At 46.2% G+C, this 14,213-nt stretch overlaps 1 protein-coding gene across 1 annotated transcript in view; it reads right to left on the bottom strand.

Moving 5' to 3' along the window:
• The window catches only part of VAV1 (vav guanine nucleotide exchange factor 1), a 55,962-nt gene that overhangs the window by 40,663 nt on the left and 1,086 nt on the right, over window positions 1-14,213 (bottom strand). The window lies entirely within an intron of this gene.

Genomic DNA, 14,213 nt, shown 5'->3' with positions numbered 1-14,213 from the left:
TCACCCTCACCCCCACCCCAGGGAGCGGCCGGAAACCGGAAATGCCTGTTACCAGGGCTTGCTGGGGAGACAGAGAAAGGGGGGCCCTCTGCCTTCAGCCCTTGCAGCCCCTTAATCTTGAGGCTGCAAGACTTCATCTTGCAGACCATAGAGGGTGGGTGTGCTATGCACCCTTTTCAAAGCCCGTAAGCAGAGGTGCAAAGCATAAACTCCTCATCCTGGTCTTCTGCAGCCTCCCTGCACCAGCCCGTCTTCTCCCCTCTCCCCCGACCCGAGCACACACCCAACGTCTCAGTGTCAGTTGAGGGCATCCAGACAGACTGCCAGCCCAGCTGCTGCAAGCTGAGGGACCTTGGAAAGATCTCTGTGCCTTCTGGTGGCTCAGTTTCCTCATCGTCCCATTGGGAATGAACATACCAATCAAATGAATGTTCCTTCTAGCACCTGGCCCACTAGGCAGGGTTGTACATTCATTCAGCAAGCATGTACTGAGCACCTACTCTGGGCCAAACCCTGGACCGGGCAGTGGCCAAGACAGAACCCCGTCCTCACAGAGCTTATATAGTCTAGTGAGGGGACAGACACCGAGCAGATATTACCACAGTGGTGAGGAAGTGTGTGTAAAAGCACGGAGAGTGTGAGATCTGGTTCAATGGGAGGTGTGCCTGAAAAACACAAAGATTAAGAGATGGAGAAGCATTCCAGGCAACCCTCACATGCTCCTGGTGGGGAAACCAGACAGTGCAAGTGCTTTGGAAAAAATGGTTTGGTGGTTTCTTAAAAAGTTAAATGTGCACTACCATGCAACCTGGTCCATCCTCAGGCATTTACCCAAGAGCAATGAAAGTGAACATTCATGTGGAGACCTGCACACAGATGTTCCCACAGCTATGTCCGTGAGAGCCAAAATGTGGGGTCAACCCAAGTGTCCGCCCACAGAAGGGGGAGTGTTCCAGGCCAAGGGAACAGCACGCGAGAGGGAGCTGATCATCCAGCCACCCCTTTGTGGATTCAAATTAGTGAATATCTACTCTGCTCCAGAAAGCGGTCCAAATGCTGGGGGTAGAGCTGTGAGCAAAAGAGGTGCATTCTGAAAGAAGGACACAAACCACCTATTACATGCATATGACCACAGCTTGTTAGGAGGTGGTGAGCATTAAGAGGGCAAATTGTGTTCCGTTCGCAGAATGGACTACTGCTCAGTGCTAATAAGGAGTGAAGAACCGATACACACAACAGCACAATGAATTGCAAAAGAATTATGCCAAGTGAACGAACTAGACTTAAAAAGCATTAATGCTGTATGAGTCCGTTTACATAAAACTCTACAGTGATCCAAAGAAGATTGGAGCTGCCTAGGGATGGCAGGAGGTGGGACTGGGAGGGCTGAGAGGAAGAAATTTCAAAAGGGTAGGAGGAAACTTTTGGGGGTGATATATTCACTCTCTGGATTATGGGGTTGGTTTTATACGATGTCACAACTTACCAAATTGTGTATATAGTAACGATGTCATTTATTGTATGTTAATAAAGCTATTTTTTAAGCTCGTGGGAGACCAGATACCTATTGTGTCCTTCCCCTAAAATTGGAGCTTTAGGGCAGCTTTAGAGGATGGGAGGGTGGGAAAGAAGGAATAATGGAAACCATCATCAGTCATAATGCAAACTCCTGTCACATTGTTGTGCTCACCCTCAATAAAACATACTAAATGAGAAACCAATATGTGCTCTTTCTGTCTGAATAATATCAGAGTGTGAGGGGGAGAAACTGTTTCAGGCAGTGGGAAGAGCATGCGAGGCGGCTCTGATCATCCGACCCCTTCATGGATTCAATAAATAGTTACCGAGCATCTACTGTGCTCCAGGCATTTGTCCAAGCGCTGCAGACACAGCTGTGAACAGGACAGGTACACACCCCTGCCCTGGTGAGGGTGACCTTCTGGCAAAGGAGGCAAACAGTGTGTTACATGAATATGAATATGGCTTGTTAGAAGGTGGTGTGAAGGGACAAAAATAAGTAGGAAGAGGGGATGGGAAGTGCCAGGAGGGAGTGCAATTCTAAATAAGGAGGTCCAAGAAGCCTCATTGAAAGAGTGACATTGAGTAAAGGCTTAGAGGAGGGAAGGACCCAGGTGTATATCTGGAGGAGCAAGCATTCCAGGCAGAGGGAACAGCCAGTGCAAAGGTCCTGAGGCTAGACCCTACCTGGTACGATCAAGGAAGAGTTTGGAGGCCAGAGTGAGAAAGGGGGAGTGGGAGGAAGTGCATCAAGGGTGCTCTCACATGCGTATTTATCAAAACAGGTCATGTGATCAAAAAGGCAAGTAGTTATCACCCTGAACATCCCACCATTCTGCCTTATCTCCCAGGAGCCTTGCAAGGGAAGAAAAAATGGTTGATGCCTTTTGAAGCACTTTCTCCAGCTCCCCCTGGTGACATGCTCAATCACAGGTCAGACTGAAAACAAGAGCCCTCATTTCTTGGGGTGCTTGGAAGCTGTCCCCATTGGGGGTCATTCTAGGTCCCCAGGGAAGATAAGCACAGGACAGCCACTCCGAGGTGGAGTTCTGGAAACGCTGTCCATTGAGCAGCCATGAAGGGGCTGCGGGTGTTCAGCTTGCTCCAGAGGTGACTTGGGGGAAGCCGGGGACATAATCATGGTCAGCAGATCTCTGATGGGCTGATTAGCTGTGTGCTGGTGGGCCATGGCAAGGAGAGTCCTAAGAAAGAAGATCTGGGTTTGATATAAGAGTGAGCTAAACTTCAAGACCAACAGAGTCAGTAAAGAAAAGGAGAACTCTGCCATAGGAAATAAAACCATTGCGTAACATCAGTTTCAGGCAAACAGCAGTAACAGGAGTGCCCTTTAATTGAGATAATATACTGAGCTCAAAGAGGCAGTCACTTGCTGAAAGTCTATTAGGGTCATCAGCCTCTCTTCTCTGAGCGCCACTCTGCACCCTTCCTCTGCTCTGTAGTGAAGAGAACTACATTTCCCCATCTCCTCTGCCCCTTGGCTTCCGGGTAGGTTCAGCAAAGGGCTGGCCCAGTCAGGAGGCCAGAGGGCAAAAGGGAAAGAAGCTAGGGTATCTGTCTCTCTCTTTCTCTGCCTCTTCCAGCAGTAAACCTGTCTATTCCACGGTCTCAGCTCCCTGAAGACAGCTGTTGCCTCAGGTTCTGGCTCTCATTGAATGACCCTGGACCCTGGTCATACCACTTCCTTCTACGATTCCACCAGCCCAGTGGCTTCTCTCTTAGTATAACCCATCTGTCTTCTCAGCTCCTCTCACCCACTAGCCAATTATCTGAATTAAATTCTCTCTGTGTGAGAGACCCAAGATGATTTCTGCCTTCCTGGCTGAACCCTGACTGGGGAAACAAGAAATCTGAATCCAAGACTATCTCCATAACCACCTGAAAGGCTCATATGCTCCCTCAAAGAGGCAATATTCATATAGTGTGTCTGGTCACAAGTTTTGGGGGGCCTGGACACTTGCTTCAAATCCCAGTATAGCTACTTATTCACTCAGGCAACTTACTTAAACTTTCCATGTTTCCCTTTCCTCATCTGTAAAATTAGGATAATAATGTGTAACAGGTTGTGCTTTCCAAAGGTGGCCACAAAAACACCAGCCACCCAGCACGCTCTTTGAGACTTGTCACATTCCCTTCAAAAGGTGGAGTTTGACTCCCCTCCCTTTGAATCTAGGCTGGTCTTAATGACTTGCTTAAGTCACTAAGAACACACCAAGTGACACTGCATGATCTCCAGGTAGGTCAGAAGAAACCCTGCAGCTTCTGTCTTGGTCTTTTGAAAAACAAGTACTCTCTCTCCACATTCCTCCTCAAAACGCAGTCACCATATTGTGAGGAAGCTCAAGCCACAAAGGGATGCCACGTGCCGGTACTGCAGTCAGCAGCCCAACCCAGGCGTCCACCATGCCAGTGGACAGCTCTCCAGGTGACCCCAGTCCCCAGAACTTCAAGGCTGAATCCCTGACAGAACCTGCGAGGATTACTAAACAGTTTTGTCTGACAGCACTATGTCTGGGGTGGTGTGTTTCACCATGCAGAAGTCTCCTTTATCCACGGCTTCACTTTCTGTGGTTTCAGTTACCCACCGTCAATTGCAGTCCAAAAAGATTACATGGAAAATCCCAGAAGTAAATAATTCCTAAGTTTTACATTACACGCCATTCTGAGTTGTGTGATGAAATCTCACACTGTCCTGCTCTATCCCACCCGGGACATAACCATCCTTTGGTCTAGCATACCCACACTGTACATACAGTACAAAAGATACTTTGAGAGAGAGACCACATTCACTTAACTATTATTACAGTATACTAAGTATTCAATTTTATTATTAGCTATTTTTATTTTCTTACTGTGCACTAACTTATAAATTAACTTTTTTTATCACAGGTATCTATGTATAGGAAAAAACATGGTATATATAGAATTTGGTACTCTCCACAGTTTCAAGCATTCACTGAGGATTTGGAACATATACCTGCAGATAATGGGGTACAACTGTAATAAGACACCTGAGATATAATGGTACCTACTCTATGGGTTTCTTGTGAAAATAAAATGAGTTAATGAGTATTAAGTACTTAGAATACTTGCACATAGTAAGTGATCAATAAATGGAACCTGTTTTTGTTGTTATTCATTTATACTTTCTGAATCGACTCCCATCCATGTCCTTAAAACTGTATCAAGACCTAGACGTGGATACATTTTTCTCTTTGGGCCTCTTGACACTACATACACCCTTCTGGTTTTACTCCTAAGTCACTAAATTATCCTCTTTTGACTTCCTGCTTCTTCTTCCTTCTCTCCCTCACCCCTCAATATTGCGGCTCCCTAGGTCAACCCTCAGGCCCCTGTCCTCTCTCTCTTACCTCTGCCCAAAATGAGCTCATTGGCTCCCGAGAATTTGATTCCCAACACAACAGGAACGCCTGCAGAGATTTACAACTTTGCAACTATTGACTCATTAAATTCTTATAACAGCTCTATAAGGGAGGAACTATCCATACCCCCATATGAAAGATGGGGAAACTGAGTTACAGAGGGTTCAGTAACTCATCTGAGATCCCACAGTTAGGATTGGAACCCAGACACCCATACAGCTGGATTCCATATCCCTCAAATAAGATTTCTCAGCCTCAGCACTACAGATATTTGGAGGGCTGTCCTGGGCATTATAGAATATTTAGCAGCATCTCTGGTCTCTGCCCACTAGAAGCCAGTGGCACATCTCTCCCTCCAGTGGTGACAACAAAAAATGTCTCCAGGCATTAGCAAACATGCCCTGGAAAGGCAATGGCTGTCCCCTACCTCCTGGGAAGCACTGCGCTAACAACTATCCTGAGTTGCCTTCCATCTCCAGTGTAACATGGCCCCATCAGAAACCCCAGGCCTTCCATCGTAGCAAATGATACCCCACCCATGCAGGTCCCTAAGCTACAAACTTCGACACCATCTTGTCTCCTTTCATTCACCTCCATCCTTCTCCCTCATCCAATCTGTCAGCAGGTCTGGTCAGCTCAACCACTAAAATGTGAGCCGGATCCATTGTTTCCAATTCCTGGTCCAGGCCCCCATCACTTCTTGCTGGGATGCCTTCATCAATCTCCTCCTCCCAAGTCTCCTTGCTGCCACTTCCAATGCCCTTAAAGTCTAGTCCCCAGAGAGCAGCTGGAGGGACCTCTTTAAACCACCAATCTGCTTGTACTGTCGAGGACTTCTCATCACATTTAAGTTCTGCACACATCCCGCAACTACTCCCAAACCTCATTCACCATCACTCTCCTTCCACTCACTCACCTTCCATCAGCAGATCCTTCATTCAAATCCTTCCTACCACAGGGCCTTTGCATGGCCTTGGTCCTCCCTGCCCCATTCTTCCCAGAGGTAGCTCCTCCTCCTTCAGCCCTCAGATTTCCTTGTCCACCCTCAAGAAAGCATGCCCCTTCTATTTTTCTTCATTTTAACCCCTGGTTTTCATCTGCAGTATTTATTATGTTTCATTGATTTGCCTGTTTACTGTCTCTTGTGGGTCGAATGGCTGCCCCCAAACAGGATATGTCCACATCAGATCTCTGGAGCCTGCAAATGTGATGCTATTTGAAATAAAAGGACTTTGCAAGATGTAATTAATAATTAAGTTAAGGACCTCAAGGTGAAGAGATCATTCTGGATTATCCAGGTAAGCCCTAAACCCATCGAGAAGTGCTTTTATAAGTGACACACACAGACAGACACGGGGACAGACACAGAGGAGACAGCCGTGTGAAGACAGAGACAGAGGTTTCCGTGATGCAGCCACAGGCTAGGGATGCCCAGAGGCATGAGGAACTGGAGGAGGCAAAGAACCAACTTTCCCCTAGAGCCTCCTGATGGAGAACGGCCCTGCCAACATTTTGATTTCAGTCCTCTGGCCTCCAGAACCGTGAGCAGACACATTTCTGCTGTTTTAAGCCACCCAGTTTGTGGTACTTTGTTACAGTGCCACAGGAAACAAGTCCACTCCCCTGGTCCCCCACAAGGCCATGAACTCAGGGGAAGGGAGAGTCCATCTATCATGTTCTTTCCCAGAGCACAGTGCCTGTGGCTGATAACAACATAAGTGAATATTTTAATTCAAAGAAGCGCTCACTCTCTTCTTGACTGTCACCAGTCAGTGTTTATGTTTCTTCGGGTCCCTCCAAAGCAGCGTTTCTCTCACCCAGGGGTGATTCTGCTCCCCGGGGTGATATTTGGCAATGTCTGGGAACATTTTGTTGTCATGATTCTGGAGGGCAAAGCGCCACGGCATCGAGTGAGTAGAGGCCAGATATGTTGCTCAACATCCTACAATGCACAGGGCAGTCCCCAGGACAGGGAAGGATCCAGTCCCCAATGTCAGCAGCAATGATACTGAGCAACTCTGGACTAAATGTAGTACTTAATGCTAATGCAGATGTCAATTGCCTCCTAACATCTATTACCCCTGCTTCAGCTAATAAGCCCTCAGCTTCCGCTTTGTTACTGCTGCTCCTCCTTGCACAGTCTAATTTTTTAGGATAGAGTCCAATCGGCCTCCAACTCCAAGAATGGGCAGGTGACCTCGGCCTGACAAATTAGAGCATCATATTCTCCAAAATATAGCAATTGGTTCAGAAAAGGACATGTGACCCCACCCAAAAAGATCATGTCCAACAAAAAATAGATTTTGGCTTGAGAGGCCTATAAATCGACCCTCTCATTTTCCATTATACATAGAATTGTAAGAGTACAAATCTGAAGCAGCTGAATATGCCTGTCTGCCTCCATTAGGGGAAAGAAGGTCTGAGAATGGAGAAAAACACCCAAAAGAGCAAAGTTAAGAGATGAAGGGGAAGGAGGGGGGCGGTTTCTGAATATAATAATGCCTGGGTCCCTGGGACCCAGCCGGACCTGAAGGTATTTTTCTCCCAATATTTTTAGTTATGTGAGCTAATAAACATACATATTTTTACTAAGCCACTTTCAATTGGGTATTTTTGTCACAAAATCTAAGATACTTCGTTAAAACTTCTGCAGACTAAGCTCAGAATTTCCTCAACCCTTAAACTTCTCCAACTGAACATCCTTTATTTCTTCCACTGTTGCCCAAGGAAACTGACTCTCAAGTTCCTCCTAAAACCCAGGTTACAAAGCACCATCCCTGATATCAAAGGGGAACAGTTCACCTCTGCAATGTGGTAAGATCTTTAGAAGTCCAGTTATGCTCATCCAACACCTAACTCAGGTCCTGCCCCCTTCCTGGCACCATTAGTACTAGCAAAGGAGACAAATGGAACTCCTTTTGACTCCTTAAATATACCCCAACTTCTCACACTGAGTTAGCATGTCACCTCCTCTAGGAAGCCTACTCCAATTTCTTCTGGGGGTTCCCTCCCCTCTGCTCTCACAATGTCCTGAGCTCCACCCACCCGTCACTGAATGTGTTGTAACTGCGTATTTCCTTGTCTATTTCCATAAGCTGCATGAGAATCTGTGTCTCATTTATCATAGGATTCTCCATTACCCAGCACATAGCCTAATACAGAGAAATGTCTGTGAGGTGGGTGGTATTACCATTATTATTATTGTTGTTATCTTTACTACTATCATCATAATTTCCCCCATTTCACAGATGAGAAAATCTAGATCCTTGCCCAAAATCACATAACTAGGAACTTACAGAGGCAGGATTGATCCCAGGCCATCCATACTCAACCACTGCTAACTGACTACCACTAACCAATAATCAGTAGGCACTCAACAAATGCCTACTACATCAGGGTTCAATCAGCAAACACTTTCTATAAAGATCCAGATAGTCATTATCTTGGTTTTGCAGATCATAGGTCGGGTCTACAGACAATATGTCAGCAGATGGGACTGACAGTGCGTCAACTAAATTTTGTTTACAAAAAGAGTACGCTGACCCCTATACCAAATGAATAATGAATGAATGAAGTGAATAGTTAATAAGTATTTATTGAGCACCTACTTATGTGCTGGGCACTGGAGGTAAGTTTGTGAACCAAATAGACAAAAAGCCTTGCCCTGACATTCCAGTGGGGAGAGCAGATAATAAGCAAATGAAAAAGATGGTAGGTCAGAGGGTGCTAAGTGCTATGGAGAAAAATTAAAGAAGGAAGAGAATGAAAATTGCAAGTGTGCAGGGAGGAGAAAAAAGGTGCAATTTTAGATATGGAAACCAGGGACGATCTCTCTGACAAGAAACCTGGAGGTAAGAGAACAATCACAGAGTATATCTGGGGAAAGAGGGATCCATGGAGAAAGAGTGGCATGTGCAAAGGCCCTGAGGCTAAGTTGCACCTGGAGGGTTCTAGGAACAGTGAGGAGGCCCGTATGGCTGGAGTAGAGTGAGTGAGGGGGGAGAGAGGGAGAAGATGAGAGCTGAGAGGTAAACAGAAGCCAAATCTTCTGGGCCTTGGTGAGGACTTTGTATTTTGCTCCAAAGGCCATGGGGAGTCATGCAAGGGCTGGGAGCAGAAGAGTGACAGGGTTTTCTAGGATCCTCTGTGAAAGCCCTGAAGAGTAACACTTCCCAATACTGGGCCCAGGAGGAGGTCAGTGAACAGAACAGAATGGAATGAAAAAGAAGAAACAGCACCAAATGTTGACACTCCCCATCAGTCCTAGTTGACATGTTGAGATGAAGTCTTCCAACCAACACAGCCCAACTCATTTTGATTTGCTTGTACCCAGGCCTTCCATCCCTAACTAAATCCATTCCGCATGGCTTTGGTTCAGGTCCTCCTCATTCCTCATCTCACCAAAGTTCCTTCCAAACCAGCTCCCTCCAGCTCTGCACCTCTGAAGCCAGCTAGGTTTCACCTTGGGCTTCTTGGGGGCATTAACTTCTCTATATCCACCCAACCCATTTCCTCGCCCTCCTTGGCTTCCAGCTAAACTACATTGCCAGCCTCTCTTGCAGTTGGATGGGACCGTGTGGCTGAGTTCTGGTCAATGGAACAAGAATGGAAGTGATAGCGTAGCTTCTGGGCGAACTGGCCTTCAGTGATTTCCTTTCTCACACTCCTTCCTTGCCCTCTGGATGAACAGGGAGGGCGGGGCCGTGAGACTGGAAGGAGCCAGGGTCTGGCAAACTGTAAAGAAGGGCCATCCTCTCAACCCTTCAGTTGACCCAAACGGGATTGTTATGTGAGCAACAAGTAAGTTCTTATTATCATTGAAGCAATGCAATTTGTCACAGGACTAGCATAACATACCCTGACTATATGACATCCTACAGCCAACTTAGACCCACGAAAAACAAGTTAACAAAAAGAGTGACTCCCATTAATTTAGCACTTGCTATTCATCAACCACCATGGCAGGAATTTAACTTACCTTATCACATTTTAGTACTCACACAACCCTGAGATAAAGATGTTATCCACATCCCCATTTTATAGATAAGACAATCAGGACTCAGATAGGTTAAATAATTTTTTTTCTCCAAGATCACAATGCCATTAAGTATCTGACTTGAAATTCAAACTAGCCAAATATATAAAGAGCTCCAGAAAATCAATAAGAAAAAAAAAAAAGGGCCAACAGTACTAGAAGGAAAAAAATAATTGGCAAGTGATATAAACAAATTTTTCCCAAGAGAAAAATCTCTCTTAAACATAGGAAAAGAAGATCAACCTCACTCAGGAAAAGAAAAATATAAATTGAGCCATAATGAGCTCCTTTTATCCCCCAGGATGGCAACCCCAAAAGCTTGACAACAGTCTGTTGCCAAGGCGATGGAAAACAAGCACTGTCCTGCATTGCTAGTGGAAGTGTAATTGGAACAATCCACCTGGGAACAATCCCATAGAGAGAATAAGTTCCGCATATCTAAAATACACAGTCATTTTCCTTGAGCCAGCAAATTCTTCTGAGAATTTATCCATGGATATATTTGCTCACATGTGAGGCAGCAAGGATAACATTTACTTGTAGCCCAGTACTTTTCTAGGTTCTTTATAGTAACTCATTTATCCCTCACAACAATTCTTTAAGATGGGGATGTTTTATCTCCCTTTTACAGATGATGAAACTGAAGCACGGAGAGGTTAAGTAATATGCCCAAGGTCACACAGTACTGGAGCCCAAAAATGATTCATGGACAAAGTTGTTGATTGCAGTAAGCTTGGAAGAACAAAAACCAAGTGTCCATTGATGGGGGTAGGGATGGTAAAATAAATGATCCCAGCCATGCAGTGAAATAGAGGCAGTTTAGAGTAATTGTTAAGAGTAAGGATCCTGGAGCCAGGCTGCCTGGGTTCAAATCCCCACATCCGCCACTTTCAAGTTGGGTGCCTTGGAGCAAATTACTTAACATCCACGTGCCTCAGTTTTCCCATATGAAAAATGAGGATAATAATACTATCCACCTCATAGGTTCTTGTGGGAATTAAATGAGTTAAGATATAGAAAGCATTTAGACAAGGGATCAATAAGTTTTTTCTACAAAGGTCTGGAGAATAAATACCTTCAGCTCCTCAGGCCAAACAGTCTGTCGCAATGACTCAACTCTATAGTAGTAGCTAGAAATCAGCCAAAGATAGTATATAAATGAATGTGCATGGCTGTGTGCCAATAAAACTTTATTTGTAAAAAAACATGCTGTGGACAAATTCTGTCCTCTGATTTTAGTTTGCTGTCCCCTGGTTTACACAAAAGCCTCACGCGTAACACAATATAAGTGGTTTGGTAAATAAATGAACTATCTGGAACATCACATAGTCATTTTCAGAAAGGAATGAGAACAATCTCTATGTATTGATTTGGTAAAATCCCCAAGATGAGTATTAAAATGAGAAAGCAGGGTATAAAGCAGTGGGGGATATTTGCTATTTTTTGTGTTAAGGGAGGAGTGTAGTAAGTAAGAACATAAATTCCTATTTGCTTATGTTTACATAAAGAAATTCTGGAAGAATATATAGCCAACTTAAAAAAATGTAGTCATTTATGGGGGAAGGTAGAAACTGGGTATCTGAGATAGGCCTAGAAGTTAAAACTTTCCCTGTATGTCTTTTTATGCATTTTAATATTTGAATAAAATGAATATATTACTTAACCAAATGGTTAAATAATTTAAAGATTCTATTGTGCTCTCTGTCCCCTGGCACAGAGTTCTTAACCTCAGCACTGTTGACATTTAGGGCATTTGTAGGCTGCTGAGCAGCATCCTGGCATCTATCCACTAGATGCCAGGAACATCTTCTAGATACGACAATCAGAAATATCCCCAGAATTTGCCACATTCCCCTTGGGGGGCAAAATCATCCCAGTTGAGAAATACTACCCTAACCTGCTGTGTTATGCTGCCCACCCTCCCACTACCCCAAATCCTTTCTAAAAAGACTTTTTAGTGAGCATTTATCAGGTACCAGACACTGTGCTAAGCAGTACTGAAATATAACAAGAATCCACCCCCCCAAAAAATGTGCTGCTTTTATTCACTGTTCACTGATGGGGAAACTGAGGTGCAGGAGGTGAAGCCAGGAAGTGGTGGCACCAGCATTTGAAGACAGCTCTGCCTCCTCCAAGTCACCATCCCCAAGCCCAGCCTCCTGTTCTAACTCACTTGCCCTCTCCCTTCCCTGCCTCTGCCAGCGGCACCAGCACTCACTGAGCTGGGGACCTTGACATCATCTTGGACCCAGTGCCTGTCTCCACCCCAAGTCTAATCAGCTCCCACGTCCTGGTGGATCATTCCCACAATGACTGTCACATTCATCCCTTCCTCTTCATGTCATTTGTCTTAAAGTTTCATCTCTGCAACCCAGAATTTGGAGCCTAAAAAAGCAGTGGAAGAAAGTTTGGGTGTCTGCTTAGCACTGTGGCTGCTTATGACACTATCATCCACTCTCTCTGGGACTCAGGTCCAAGGGAACTTCCAGCTTGAAGACTCTCTCCAATCTGACTTCACCCATGAACCATTTCTACCAGCCAGGCCACTAACTGACCTGCAGTAGTACAGCACATTCTATGTGGGTACTCACCATTCCAACGCCAGGGCCTTTGCACTGGGAGTACCCCCAACTAGGAGCACCGTTTGCCCAGATCCACATGGCTCATTCCCTCACTTCCCCTGGGTCTCTGCTCAAATGTCACCTTATCAGTGAGGCTTCCCAGACACCCTATTCAAAAGTGTGGCCCCCACACTCCTGAGTCCCCTTTCCTGCACGTAGCACCTCCTGACAATTTATATGTTTCCTTCCTGATTTGCTGTCGGTCTCTCCCACCAGAATACAGGCTCCACAACAACAGGAATTTATCTGTGTCTTGTTCCCACTGTCTTGACACCAAAAAGAGTCTGGCATACATCATAATTGTTGACGAATGACTGAATGTTTAAATATGCTCTTCCCACCCTCTTCCCTGGAAACAACTGAGCAAAAGCAGAGGAACTATGAAAAGGAAATGAGATTACTGGGAACCCTCCATACCTTTATTTATGCCGTGGACCCCCCACCCTCGCCCACACCCTTCAGGATCACCCTCCCTTTTCTCCCTCTGCCCTTCCTCATCCCATGGCCCTGGCTTACATCTGTTGACTGACAGGGACTTGCAAACCTAGAGCAGTTGTCCTTGTGGGACATCCCTCTGGCTTAATGTTTTAGCTTCCTGCACACATCCCCACTGTGAATGGGCACGGGGCTGAACTTTGAAGGAAAACAAAATGGGCAGGGGCAGAAGGGAGCAGAGCTCCTAGGTGGGAAGGATCAGGTAATACACCTGCACAGCCCTGGGCCCAACACAGCTGGGTGCAGGAAGCCAGAACAATGAGAAAACTACTCACTCTAAAACCCAGCACAAATGTCCCCTCTTGAAGAAAGCCAGACTCCATCAGGCAATGTCTTGCCTTTGCCCCAGGACCCCCAGAGATTTATGTCTCTACCACAGTCCTGAGAACAAGGAGCTGGGGGTGTTGGTTCTGTCTCCCCCAGTCTGGGAGCACCTTGAGGGCCAGGCCTGGGACTGGGTCCTTGGCATTGCCCAGAATATAATATTACAATGGTCCCTGGAGTCCCTGCAGCTGCCCTTCTAGACATTAATGCCACACCCCCTTGCTTTTCATCAGGGAATCAGCTTCAGGCAAGATGCATGCAGGGGTGAAAGTTCATCCTTAAGTCTATCCATTTTTTCATTAGCTGCTATTGAAGCCTCACTGGGGACCTTGCCTCTCTGCAGATCTGGGATCTAACAGGTCCTACAGGTACTTCCTCATGTGCTGGAAGCCAGAAGGAGAGAAACAAATGTAGACAAATTCAGGATGGAGCGTGGTGAGAAGGGCTGGCCATGGGGAGTGGGGGGCTCTGCGGCTCCCTCATTCCACCAACAAACTCTGCCTGGGCCAGGAAAGGGGGGCCACCCACCTCTCCACCCATGGCTCTGTCCCTAGGAAATGCCTCCAGGGACCTCCCTTCCCCCATGGACCCCTCTCCCTGAGCAGTCACTTCCCCTCCCCCATCCGCACATGGCACCTCAGACCAGAGAGGAGGCTATGGATGCCCCAGCTGTCCCCACCACCACCAGCCTACAGCTCCTCTGGCTTTCATCCTAGCATAGAGCCTGAGGGCTGAACTGTGGGTCCCCTCAGACCCCCGTGGCAGTGGGGGCACCCCCAGCCCCCACCCAGCAGCATACACCACTTCCACCCAGCACCC

The sequence above is a fragment of the Furipterus horrens genome, unplaced genomic scaffold (assembly GCF_987537825.1).
Source record: "Furipterus horrens unplaced genomic scaffold, mFurHor1.1.pri manual_scaffold_10, whole genome shotgun sequence".
Lineage (NCBI taxonomy): Eukaryota > Metazoa > Chordata > Mammalia > Chiroptera > Furipteridae > Furipterus > Furipterus horrens.
This window is presented reverse-complemented; position numbering and strand designations above follow the sequence as displayed.